Below are 10845 nucleotides of genomic sequence, written 5' to 3'. Positions count from 1 at the left end.
ACTGACACCGAGACTTGACTAACTTGCTGGCAGAACAAACGGCTGGGCGGATGGGCACGGACGTCAGGCCTACCCAGTCATGAAGAAGGCACTGTGGAGAAGGAAAGCCTCACGCAGTGGATGCCCCCAGTGCTGACCTTGATGGAGTGGGAATGTTTCCTTGTGCACACGGATCATGCAGAGGAAGAAGGGTCCAGGCCCTCGGAAACCATGGAGGAAGTGATAAGATGCGGGGGCATGGTGTCGGGGTTCAAGCTGGCACCCCGGCAGGAGAAAGCACTGCCAACCGCCACAGGGATGCCACCTTGGATGGCTGAGCTAGCCAGAAAGGCCCCTGTGGAGGGACAGATGTTCTCCCTCCATAATCTCTGCTTCTCTGCCCTCCGGCCTCCGTCAGAGAAGGCAGGCGTGAGCCTAGGTAGGGCATGAGGCCCAAGGGAGGCAGAATCTCCTTCCTGGCCTTCCCTGCACACCTCTCTGGCCTCCAGAGTTCCTGGTCAGGTGGTGGTGGTAGTCGTCAGCTCGGCTGTCATCCTCCTCGTGTCGGAATACTGGCTCACCTCCTGGTGGGGAGGACGTTCCGCCCCTTGACCGTGAGCACGACGGAACCACACCATCCCACCCCCATGCAGGAACCCCACGGGAAACGAATGGCACCGGGCCCCCAGCACGAGCGGAACTTCACCAAGGGGCTCCCCGCGAGGTGACTTAAAGGAGCCCCGAGGCAAACGGTCAACACGACAGACCAGTTACTCCCACTTGCGAACACACATACATATAATCTCCCTCTCTCTCTCTATCTCTCTCTCTGTCCCTCTCTCTCTCAGAAGCCACAGGTACTCAGGCAGGTCCCGTCAGGGCCAGGCTCTGCGGCCGACGACGAAGGTGGAGCCCTGAGGACAGAGGGACACACGGCCATACGGGTAGTCGAGCCTTCCGAGTCACGGGCGTGAAGTCCCTGGACTCTCGGGGAGACTCACATACACAGCCAGCAGGCGGCTTTGAGGTGGCGTTGGGCAACCGGTCCAGGGACCCCGCTGCGGCTTGCTCCAGGCTGCGACGACGGAGCCTTCTGCAGCCCGCTGAGCCCTCCTCCTCCTTCTCCTTGGAACCGCGGACGATCCCCCGGCAGGCATCCTGGAGAGGACAGGCCAGAGCCTGACAAGGACGCGCCCGGCCTGGCCGCAGAGGGCTCCTGCCGTAGGGACGCGCCCCTAGGCAACGGCCGCCGTCATTATGACAGGACTTGCGCATGCGCAGTTGTAGGGCTGGCTCGCTGCGCCGGCCAAGGCTGTCAGCAGGCCATGGCGGCTTTGGCCTCGCGATCCGGCGATGGCGACGGGGGTGCCCACCTGTGGCGGCGGTGGAGCGCCAGACGGGGCTGCCTAGGGTGTCTGGGAGGGCGGAAGGAGGCTGTGAGGGGAAAAAGACCCGCAGCGGACAGGAACAACGTTGGGGCTGGGGGCGCGGCGAGGAGGGGGCACGGCCTTCCGGGGCCTCTTTGCGCAGAGATCTGGTTGAGATCCCAGCTCGCAGTGGAGGGCCGGCCTCAGGGTGAGAGGCGAACATTGCCATCTCTCCTACTCGGATCTGAGCTGGCATGAGACCCACCGAGGACAGGCGTGGCTGACCACGGCGGCGGCGATGAACTCTGGTGAACGGCGACAGGGCCTGTGGGGGACAAGGAGTTACCTGAGGCCCGAGGGAAGGTTCCAGGTAACAGTTGATCAACTCAGGTGTCCTGTGCCTCCAAGGGCCCCTGGGGCCACCAGGTACTGGCCCGGTCGTAATCGCCGAGGGCTCCTGCCTGCCCCCACTGCTCTTCAGGTAGGTGGTAAGGCGCAGCCAGGCAAGTCCAGGGGACAGCAAGTATGACCAGAGAGGGGTGCCTGCCTAAGACCTGCCAGCCCAGCAGGACGCAGGAAGGGAGGCGGTGGTGTTTCCCGCGCAGGTCCGGCCGACTCCAAGACCGACCTTGGGGAGAAGGCACCCTTTCCAGGGTGCCAATGGGACCCAAGAGAGCTCGGAGAAAGAAGAGCATACCTAGGACCACATGCACAGGCCCGCTTCTGCAGGCCTGGGCAAGACTGGGCATTGTTGACCGAAGAGAAAACGGTTCCGCAGGCAGCGCACTCAGCCCCCCAACCTGAGCGAAGGGGAACAGGGCCACCACCATCCTGCAGCCACACAAAACGCAGTCCCTCCTCCTCCTGCCCCACCCCCTCAGTGAAAACAGTGGCGGCCAATGGCCCCTGCCAGCCATTGCCCACCCCTGCCGACACTTCCCCAGCAACAAGCCAAGCACAGATCTCCCTGCAAGAAAGGAACGAATGCAGAGCGGACGCCAAGGGAAAAAGCCTCTGCCTCAGATGGCAAAGGCCAGGCAAGGTGTGCTGCCGCTCAGCCCACGGGAATCATGGGGAACGACCGATGCGGCACTGACACCAAGACTTGACTAACTTGCTGGCAGAACAAATGGCTGGGCGGATGGGCACGGGCGTCAGGCCTACCAAGTCACTAAGAAGGCACTGCGGAGAAGGAAAGCCTCACGCAGTGGATGCCCCCAATCCTGACTTTGATGGAGTGGGAATGTTTTCTGGCCCACACGGTTCATGCAGGTGAAGAAGGGTCCAGGCCCTCGGAATCCATGGAGGAAGAGAAAAGATGTGGGGGCATGGTGTCGGGGTACAAACTGGCACCCCGGCAGGAGAAAGCGCTGCCAAACGCCACGGCGATGCCGCCTAGGATGGCTTAGCAAGCCAGAAAGGCCCCTGTGGAGGGAAAGATGTTCCCCGTCCAGAGTCTCTGCTTCTCTGCCCTCTAGCCTCCATCAGAGAAGGTAGGCCTGAGCCTAGGTAGGGCATGAGGCCAAAGGGAGGCAGAATCTCCTTCCCGGCCTTCCCTGCACACCTCTCCCTGACATCCAGAGTTCCTGTTGAAGTGCAGGTTTTCGTCATCCGCTTGGCTGTCGTCCTCTTCGGATGGGAAAGCTGGCTCACCTCCTGGTGGCGACGACGTTCCTAATCTTGCCGGTCTCAGGGGGCTTCCCCCCTCCGAGGCGAACCAGACCATCCCACTCCCTAGCAGGAACCCCACGGAAAACCAGTGGCACCGGGCTTTCTAGCCCGAGCGGAACTACACCAAGGGGCTCACCATGAGGAAAGGTGACTTCAAGGAGCCCCGAGGCAAACCAGTTGCTCCCACCTGCCAACACACATAAATATCACTTTCTCTCTCTCTCTCTCTCTCTCCCTCTCTCTCTCTCTCCAAAGCCTAAGGGACTCAGGCAGTTCCTCAGAGGGCCACGCTGCACGGTGGGCAAAGGAAAACCCGTGAGTACAGAGGGGCACACGGCCATCCGGCAGTCCAGCCTCCCGAGAAAGGGACATGATGGCTTTGGACTCTCGGGGAGACTCACATAAACAGCCAGCAGGTGGGTGTGAGGTGGCGACGGTAGACCGGTCCGTGGATGCTGCTGCTGCTTCCCGGACGCCGCCACGGAGCCACCTTCAGCCTGCGAGGCCCAGGCTTCATTGCCAGGGGCTGCGGCCTGTTCCCTCTGCTCTTCAGGGTAGGAGGTAAGGCGCAGTCAGGCAAGTCCAGGGCACAGCCAATATGACCAGAGAGTGGTGCCTGGCTAAGACCAGACAGCCCAGCAGGGTGCCAGGAGGAAGGAGGTGTTTGGCCAGCGGGACTGGCCCGCTCCAAGACTCACCTTGGGGAGAAGGCACCCTTTCCCGGGGCCCAGAGGGCTCCAAGACAGCTTGGTGAAAGCAGAGCCTACCTAGGACCACATGCACAGGCCCGCTTATTCAGGCCTGGGCAAGACTGGGCATTCTTGCCCCAAGAGAAAACGCTTATTTAGGCAGTTCACTCAGCCCCCGAACCTCAACGAAGGGGTACAGGGCCACCACCATCCTGCAGCCACACAAAACCCTGTCCCTCCTCCTGCTCGCCCACCCCCTCGGTGAAAGCAGTGGTGGGCAATGGCTCCTGCCAGCCATTGCCCACCCCTGCCGACATTTCCCCAGCAACAAGCCAAGCACAGATCTCCCTGCAAGAAAGGAGCGAACGCAGAGCGGACGCCAAGGGAAACAGCCTCTTCCTCAGAAGGCAAAGGCCAGGCAAGGTGTGTTGCCGCTCAGCCCATATGAATCATGGGCAACGACCGATGCGGCACTGACACCGAGACTTGACTAACTTGCTGGCAGAACAAACGGCTGGGCGGATGGGCACGGACGTCAGGCCTACCCAGTCATGAAGAAGGCACTGTGGAGAAGGAAAGCCTCACGCAGTGGATGCCCCCAGTGCTGACCTTGATGGAGTGGGAATGTTTCCTTGTGCACACGGATCATGCAGAGGAAGAAGGGTCCAGGCCCTCGGAAACCATGGAGGAAGTGATAAGATGCGGGGGCATGGTGTCGGGGTTCAAGCTGGCACCCCGGCAGGAGAAAGCACTGCCAACCGCCACAGGGATGCCACCTTGGATGGCTGAGCTAGCCAGAAAGGCCCCTGTGGAGGGACAGATGTTCTCCCTCCATAGTCTCTGCTTCTCTGCCCTCCGGCCTCCGTCAGAGAAGGCAGGCGTGAGCCTAGGTAGGGCATGAGGCCCAAGGGAGGCAGAATCTCCTTCCTGGCCTTCCCTGCACACCTCTCTGGCCTCCAGAGTTCCTGGTCAGGTGGTGGTGGTAGTCGTCAGCTCGGCTGTCATCCTCCTCGTGTCGGAATACTGGCTCACCTCCTGGTGGGGAGGACGTTCCTCCCCTTGCCCGTGAGCACGACGGAACCACACCATCCCACCCCCATGCAGGAACCCCACGGGAAACGAATGGCACCGGGCCCCCAGCACGAGCGGAACTTCACCAAGGGGCTCCCCGCGAGGTGACTTAAAGGAGCCCCGAGGCAAACGGTCAACACGACAGACCAGTTACTCCCACTTGCGAACACACATACATATAATCTCCCTCTCTCTCTCTATCTCTCTCTCTGTCCCTCTCTCTCTCAGAAGCCACAGGTACTCAGGCAGGTCCCGTCAGGGCCAGGCTCTGCGGCCGACGACGAAGGTGGAGCCCTGAGGACAGAGGGACACACGGCCATACGGGTAGTCGAGCCTTCCGAGTCACGGGCGTGAAGTCCCTGGACTCTCGGGGAGACTCACATACACAGCCAGCAGGCGGCTTTGAGGTGGCGTTGGGCAACCGGTCCAGGGACCCCGCTGCGGCTTGCTCCAGGCTGCGACGACGGAGCCTTCTGCAGCCCGCTGAGCCCTCCTCCTCCTTCTCCTTGGAACCGCGGACGATCCCCCGGCAGGCATCCTGGAGAGGACAGGCCAGAGCCTGACAAGGACGCGCCCGGCCTGGCCGCAGAGGGCTCCTGCCGTAGGGACGCGCCCCTAGGCAACGGCCGCCGTCATTATGACAGGACTTGCGCATGCGCAGTTGTAGGGCTGGCTCGCTGCGCCGGCCAAGGCTGTCAGCAGGCCATGGCGGCTTTGGCCTCGCGATCCGGCGATGGCGACGGGGGTGCCCACCTGTGGCGGCGGTGGAGCGCCAGACGGGGCTGCCTAGGGTGTCTGGGAGGGCGGAAGGAGGCTGTGAGGGGAAAAAGACCCGCAGCGGACAGGAACAACGTTGGGGCTGGGGGCGCGGCGAGGAGGGAGCACGGCCTTCCGGGGCCTCTTTGCGCAGAGATCTGGTTGAGATCCCAGCTCGCAGTGGAGGGCCGGCCTCAGGGTGAGAGGCGAACATTGCCATCTCTCCTACTCGGATCTGAGCTGGCATGAGACCCACCGAGGACAGGCGTGGCTGACCACGGCGGCGGCGATGAACTCTGGTGAACGGCGACAGGGCCTGTGGGGGACAAGGAGTTACCTGAGGCCCGAGGGAAGGTTCCAGGTAACAGTTGATCAACTCAGGTGTCCTGTGCCTCCAAGGGCCCCTGGGGCCACCAGGTACTGGCCCGGTCGTAATCGCCGAGGGCTCCTGCCTGCCCCCACTGCTCTTCAGGTAGGTGGTAAGGCGCAGCCAGGCAAGTCCAGGGGACAGCAAGTATGACCAGAGAGGGGTGCCTGCCTAAGACCTGCCAGCCCAGCAGGACGCAGGAAGGGAGGCGGTGGTGTTTCCCGCGCAGGTCCGGCCGACTCCAAGACCGACCTTGGGGAGAAGGCACCCTTTCCAGGGTGCCAATGGGACCCAAGAGAGCTCGGAGAAAGAAGAGCATACCTAGGACCACATGCACAGGCCCGCTTCTGCAGGCCTGGGCAAGACTGGGCATTGTTGACCGAAGAGAAAACGGTTCCGCAGGCAGCGCACTCAGCCCCCCAACCTGAGCGAAGGGGAACAGGGCCACCACCATCCTGCAGCCACACAAAACGCAGTCCCTCCTCCTCCTGCCCCACCCCCTCAGTGAAAACAGTGGCGGCCAATGGCCCCTGCCAGCCATTGCCCACCCCTGCCGACACTTCCCCAGCAACAAGCCAAGCACAGATCTCCCTGCAAGAAAGGAACGAATGCAGAGCGGACGCCAAGGGAAAAAGCCTCTGCCTCAGATGGCAAAGGCCAGGCAAGGTGTGCTGCCGCTCAGCCCACGGGAATCATGGGGAACGACCGATGCGGCACTGACACCAAGACTTGACTAACTTGCTGGCAGAACAAATGGCTGGGCGGATGGGCACGGGCGTCAGGCCTACCAAGTCACTAAGAAGGCACTGCGGAGAAGGAAAGCCTCACGCAGTGGATGCCCCCAATGCTGACTTTGATGGAGTGGGAATGTTTTCTGGCCCACACGGTTCATGCAGGTGAAGAAGGGTCCAGGCCCTCGGAATCCATGGAGGAAGAGAAAAGATGTGGGGGCATGGTGTCGGGGTACAAACTGGCACCCCGGCAGGAGAAAGCGCTGCCAAAGGCCACGGCGATGCCGCCTAGGATGGCTTAGCAAGCCAGAAAGGCCCCTGTGGAGGGAAAGATGTTCTCCGTCCAGAGTCTCTGCTTCTCTGCCCTCTAGCCTCCATCAGAGAAGGTAGGCCTGAGCCTAGGTAGGGCATGAGGCCAAAGGGAGGCAGAATCTCCTTCCCGGCCTTCCCTGCACACCTCTCCCTGACATCCAGAGTTCCTGTTGAAGTGCAGGTTTTCGTCATCCGCTTGGCTGTCGTCCTCTTCGGATGGGAAAGCTGGCTCACCTCCTGGTGGCGACGACGTTCCTAATCTTGCCGGTCTCAGGGGGCTTCCCCCCTCCGAGGCGAACCAGACCATCCCACTCCCTAGCAGGAACCCCACGGAAAACCAGTGGCACCGGGCTTTCTAGCCCGAGCGGAACTACACCAAGGGGCTCACCATGAGGAAAGGTGACTTCAAGGAGCCCCGAGGCAAACCAGTTGCTCCCACCTGCCAACACACATAAATATCACTTTCTCTCTCTCTCTCTCTCTCTCCCTCTCTCTCTCTCTCCAAAGCCTAAGGGACTCAGGCAGTTCCTCAGAGGGCCACGCTGCACGGTGGGCAAAGGAAAACCCGTGAGTACAGAGGGGCACACGGCCATCCGGCAGTCCAGCCTCCCGAGAAAGGGACATGATGGCTTTGGACTCTCGGGGAGACTCACATAAACAGCCAGCAGGTGGGTGTGAGGTGGCGACGGTAGACCGGTCCGTGGATGCTGCTGCTGCTTCCCGGACGCCGCCACGGAGCCACCTTCAGCCTGCGAGGCCCAGGCTTCATTGCCAGGGGCTGCGGCCTGTTCCCTCTGCTCTTCAGGGTAGGAGGTAAGGCGCAGTCAGGCAAGTCCAGGGCACAGCCAATATGACCAGAGAGTGGTGCCTGGCTAAGACCAGACAGCCCAGCAGGGTGCCAGGAGGAAGGAGGTGTTTGGCCAGCGGGACTGGCCCGCTCCAAGACTCACCTTGGGGAGAAGGCACCCTTTCCCGGGGCCCAGAGGGCTCCAAGACAGCTTGGTGAAAGCAGAGCCTACCTAGGACCACATGCACAGGCCCGCTTATTCAGGCCTGGGCAAGACTGGGCATTCTTGCCCCAAGAGAAAACGCTTATTTAGGCAGTTCACTCAGCCCCCGAACCTCAACGAAGGGGTACAGGGCCACCACCATCCTGCAGCCACACAAAACCCTGTCCCTCCTCCTGCTCGCCCACCCCCTCGGTGAAAGCAGTGGTGGGCAATGGCTCCTGCCAGCCATTGCCCACCCCTGCCGACATTTCCCCAGCAACAAGCCAAGCACAGATCTCCCTGCAAGAAAGGAGCGAACGCAGAGCGGACGCCAAGGGAAACAGCCTCTTCCTCAGAAGGCAAAGGCCAGGCAAGGTGTGTTGCCGCTCAGCCCATATGAATCATGGGCAACGACCGATGCGGCACTGACACCGAGACTTGACTAACTTGCTGGCAGAACAAACGGCTGGGCGGATGGGCACGGACGTCAGGCCTACCCAGTCATGAAGAAGGCACTGTGGAGAAGGAAAGCCTCACGCAGTGGATGCCCCCAGTGCTGACCTTGATGGAGTGGGAATGTTTCCTTGTGCACACGGATCATGCAGAGGAAGAAGGGTCCAGGCCCTCGGAAACCATGGAGGAAGTGATAAGATGCGGGGGCATGGTGTCGGGGTTCAAGCTGGCACCCCGGCAGGAGAAAGCACTGCCAACCGCCACAGGGATGCCACCTTGGATGGCTGAGCTAGCCAGAAAGGCCCCTGTGGAGGGACAGATGTTCTCCCTCCATAGTCTCTGCTTCTCTGCCCTCCGGCCTCCGTCAGAGAAGGCAGGCGTGAGCCTAGGTAGGGCATGAGGCCCAAGGGAGGCAGAATCTCCTTCCTGGCCTTCCCTGCACACCTCTCTGGCCTCCAGAGTTCCTGGTCAGGTGGTGGTGGTAGTCGTCAGCTCGGCTGTCATCCTCCTCGTGTCGGAATACTGGCTCACCTCCTGGTGGGGAGGACGTTCCTCCCCTTGCCCGTGAGCACGACGGAACCACACCATCCCACCCCCATGCAGGAACCCCACGGGAAACGAATGGCACCGGGCCCCCAGCACGAGCGGAACTTCACCAAGGGGCTCCCCGCGAGGTGACTTAAAGGAGCCCCGAGGCAAACGGTCAACACGACAGACCAGTTACTCCCACTTGCGAACACACATACATATAATCTCCCTCTCTCTCTCTATCTCTCTCTCTGTCCCTCTCTCTCTCAGAAGCCACAGGTACTCAGGCAGGTCCCGTCAGGGCCAGGCTCTGCGGCCGACGACGAAGGTGGAGCCCTGAGGACAGAGGGACACACGGCCATACGGGTAGTCGGGCCTTCCGAGTCACGGGCGTGAAGTCCCTGGACTCTCGGGGAGACTCACATACACAGCCAGCAGGCGGCTTTGAGGTGGCGTTGGGCAACCGGTCCAGGGACCCCGCTGCGGCTTGCTCCAGGCTGCGACGACGGAGCCTTCTGCAGCCCGCTGAGCCCTCCTCCTCCTTCTCCTTGGAACCGCGGACGATCCCCCGGCAGGCATCCTGGAGAGGACAGGCCAGAGCCTGACAAGGACGCGCCCGGCCTGGCCGCAGAGGGCTCCTGCCGTAGGGACGCGCCCCTAGGCAACGGCCGCCGTCATTATGACAGGACTTGCGCATGCGCAGTTGTAGGGCTGGCTCGCTGCGCCGGCCAAGGCTGTCAGCAGGCCATGGCGGCTTTGGCCTCGCGATCCGGCGATGGCGACGGGGGTGCCCACCTGTGGCGGCGGTGGAGCGCCAGACGGGGCTGCCTAGGGTGTCTGGGAGGGCGGAAGGAGGCTGTGAGGGGAAAAAGACCCGCAGCGGACAGGAACAACGTTGGGGCTGGGGGCGCGGCGAGGAGGGGGCACGGCCTTCCGGGGCCTCTTTGCGCAGAGATCTGGTTGAGATCCCAGCTCGCAGTGGAGGGCCGGCCTCAGGGTGAGAGGCGAACATTGCCATCTCTCCTACTCGGATCTGAGCTGGCATGAGACCCACCGAGGACAGGCGTGGCTGACCACGGCGGCGGCGATGAACTCTGGTGAACGGCGACAGGGCCTGTGGTGGACAAGGAGTTACCTGAGGCCCGAGGGAAGGTTCCAGGTAACAGTTGATCAACTCAGGTGTCCTGTGCCTCCAAGGGCCCCTGGGGCCACCAGGTACTGGCCCGGTCGTAATCGCCGAGGGCTCCTGCCTGCCCCCACTGCTCTTCAGGTAGGTGGTAAGGCGCAGCCAGGCAAGTCCAGGGGACAGCAAGTATGACCAGAGAGGGGTGCCTGCCTAAGACCTGCCAGCCCAGCAGGACGCAGGAAGGCAGGCGGTGGTGTTTCCCGCGCAGGTCCGGCCGACTCCAAGACCGACCTTGGGGAGAAGGCACCCTTTCCAGGGTGCCAATGGGACCCAAGAGAGCTCGGAGAAAGAAGAGCATACCTAGGACCACATGCACAGGCCCGCTTCTGCAGGCCTGGGCAAGACTGGGCATTGTTGACCGAAGAGAAAACGGTTCCGCAGGCAGCGCACTCAGCCCCCCAACCTGAGCGAAGGGGAACAGGGCCACCACCATCCTGCAGCCACACAAAACGCAGTCCCTCCTCCTCCTGCCCCACCCCCTCAGTGAAAACAGTGGCGGCCAATGGCCCCTGCCAGCCATTGCCCACCCCTGCCGACACTTCCCCAGCAACAAGCCAAGCACAGATCTCCCTGCAAGAAAGGAACGAATGCAGAGCGGACGCCAAGGGAAAAAGCCTCTGCCTCAGATGGCAAAGGCCAGGCAAGGTGTGCTGCCGCTCAGCCCACGGGAATCCTGGGGAACGACCGATGCGGCACTGACACCAAGACTTGACTAACTTGCTGGCAGAACAAATGGCTGGGCGGAT

This window comes from Eulemur rufifrons, chromosome 7 (assembly GCF_041146395.1).
Source record: "Eulemur rufifrons isolate Redbay chromosome 7, OSU_ERuf_1, whole genome shotgun sequence".
Taxonomy (NCBI): Eukaryota; Metazoa; Chordata; class Mammalia; order Primates; family Lemuridae; genus Eulemur; species Eulemur rufifrons.
Note: the sequence above shows the minus strand (reverse complement) of the source record.